This window comes from Suricata suricatta, chromosome 2 (assembly GCF_006229205.1).
Source record: "Suricata suricatta isolate VVHF042 chromosome 2, meerkat_22Aug2017_6uvM2_HiC, whole genome shotgun sequence".
In the NCBI taxonomy this organism is placed as follows: domain Eukaryota; kingdom Metazoa; phylum Chordata; class Mammalia; order Carnivora; family Herpestidae; genus Suricata; species Suricata suricatta.
The window spans coordinates 6,796,352-6,799,317 of NC_043701.1; positions in this window are offsets into that span (position 1 = coordinate 6,796,352).

Sequence of the window (2,966 nt, forward strand, 5' to 3'; positions counted from 1 at the left end):
AGGGCAGACCACCAAATAAGGGCTTTTCAGGGACGTGGCGGGATGGGATAGGTTGCCTCCTCTGTCAGGGTGATGGGAAACTGGGGCTTCATGATTGGCTGTTTTCAAACTGGCGAGGGACATTCCAGGTCTGCAGGTGAGGGGTGAGGGTCGTTGGTGTTCGGTGTTTTTCTCCAACCCACAGCAAGATGGCTGCTTGGTCGCCATCTTAAGGTAACTCTTACAGTCTGCCAGTGTCCCCTCACCTCTTCTGCCTCGGCTTCCTGGCCCCTCTCCCTTCCAGTTCCCAAAACACATGACGCAGCCTTCCCCTGGGGGCCAGGCACTCACTCTTTACTCTGTCAAGTATTTCTTCCAATGTCCCCTTCTGGGAGAGGTCTTCCCAACCAAGCTATTTTAAACTTTTTTTTTTTTTTTTTTGAGAGCCAGAGAGAGTGGGAGACAGAATCTGAAGCAGGCTTCAGGCTCTGAGCTAGCTGTCAGCACAGAGCCTGACGCGGGGATTGAACCCATGAACTGTGAGATTGTGACCCGAGTTGAAGCCGGACGCTTAACCGACTGAGCCACCCAGGCGCCCCAAACCAAGCTATTTTAAACTTTAGTGCCAAGTTTTCCTCCGTATTATTTGTCATTACCTCGTGTGTCACATCATTTGTGTTTTTGTTTCCCTTCACCAAAATGTCAGCTTCACCTAGGCAAGGAGTTCTGCCTCGTTCACATTGTATTCCTAGCACCCAGACCAGTGTCTTTCAACTAGAAAGCCCTCCTTAAGTACTGTTGAATGCAGAGTGAATAAATGAAATGTGTGAGAAGTAAATCCCATTCATGGGGTTGAAAGGAAGGCTCTGTGATGCTAATAGCCTTAACTTTGCACTTGACCTTCTCCAGTTCCTACAGGAAAACCCCACGATAAAGTGGGCACATGCAGTGATAGGCCCTTGGGAGTATAATGCAGAGGGTAACACCCTGACTTCAGAGCTTCACTCCCATTTTTGCTTCGTTCCCACAACTGAAATAGTGCATCTTTAACAGAGGACAGAATCACCTGCCCGCGGTAGGACAGCTGTAATCTGAACATCTGTACAGAAGTGAAGAAGCTTGATGACTCGCCCTTCACATTCACCTCGTGTTCAGCCTCGCTGTTTCTTTAAGCCCGCCCCCACTCACCCCCATATACGTGCACACACACATTTTCTTGCTCTCCCTGCTTGGAACTCTTCAGAAAATTCTTCTTAGTATTGACAACAAAATACTTCTCTCTCCCAACGTTCCTGTGTTTGTCAATATACAAAATACTGTTGCAGCACTGTATTCCCTCCATATATAATGAAGTTCTCTTGCAAGGTTTTTAAATTATCCCTTTGTCCTGTCATCACCCTGACCTAAAATGTCTTAACCGATTGTCAGCACTGAACTAAAACAATATTAACCCACTGACATCCCTCCTTCCTGCTCCAAGTCAGCCTGCATATTGTATTGAAATATGTATCACACTATAAACATATTATACTTAACACAGCCCCACTTACCTCTCTAATCTACTCTCTTATTCTCCCAGTTGGAGCCCTCGGCTTTGTTACGTTCTGGGAATAGATGTTCACTCCCATCTCCAGTGCCCTCTTGGCCTCATCAATCTAGATGTTATCCTTTCTTCGGTCCAACTAAAATTTCTAAGATTTTTTTTTTGGTGGGGGAGGGGTGGGAACATTTTGATCTAATATCATTCCTTGATTTTAAATGCTTTAGCAATTCAATTATTTCACACCACGGTGGATGTATTTAGGTATGGCTTTGATTTGCATTCTCGTAACCTACAAATGTAATTTTCTTGATTTTTTTTCAATAACGCCCACATTGTTTTAATATTTCATATCTAGTGCAGGTAAAACTAGTGATGTGATAGGCAACCTAGGGATGAGTGGTTAACTTTTGAAGTTTAAATTGCTGTTTAATAAAGCAATTACAAATTGCTGGTCTAGATGAAGCTTTTCACTTTGGAATATGAATGTACTGGTGACCGTCGGGTATTTGATGGGATTTTTACAGTATTTTATGGTTACATCTCAGGTGCAGAACCTACTCTTGCACTCTTCTTGCAACGTGTTCATAATCTTGCACCTGATTGTTTTCTCTGTGGCTTCCTTGCACATGCAATTCCAACACGGAAATGGCTCGGAATACTTGGGAGGAGTGGGATGGTGATTTAGGACATGGGAAAATTATGGGTCAAATCATTAAACGAAGAATTAGAGTCACTGAAAAACCTTAGTCAACTAAAAATATACAGTTCAAAGTGGACCCTGTCTGAATGCACAATATTGAATTCCAGTTTACGTGGGTGATTATTTCCCCCTGTAACTAAAAATAAATTCGGACTCATCTTAACTTCATAGATAAAACCAAAGGGGAGACTGCGTCCGCAACAGAATCTCCCTGCTCTGTGTCGACGCAGGTTTGGTCCAGGACCATCTTGTAATAATTGAAAAACGTTGCAATTATCCTAACGTTTTTCAGAGGCATTAGCCTGAGGCAAGCGAGCCACACAGCTCCTTGATGAATGATTTTTCACGCTGACACGTGCACTGGAGGGCTCCGAACCAGGCGTCTGGAAAGAGGACCGGGAACTGTAACGTCGCCCTCGCCCAGGTCTCTCGGGTGGTGGGCACTGCGGGCTCCAGCGGCCAGAACGCGGGGCGCTGGCTGCCCCTCACCCGGGTGCAGCAGCTGCCGCGCGCCCGCCGGCCACCCCCTCTCCGCGCGCGGGGAAAAGAGCGCGGCAGTTGAAACCGTTACCACCCCCGAGTTTTGAACTGGTTCAAACTTGGCTTTCGGCCCCGCCCCGCCTCTCCGGCCCGGGAACTCCGAGGCGGCGGTTCCCGCCAAGCGCCGCCAGCGCGCCGCCGTCCCGCCCTCCGGCCGGTTCCCGCCACCCCACCCTACCCGTCCCCACCCCCCCGGCCCCGGCC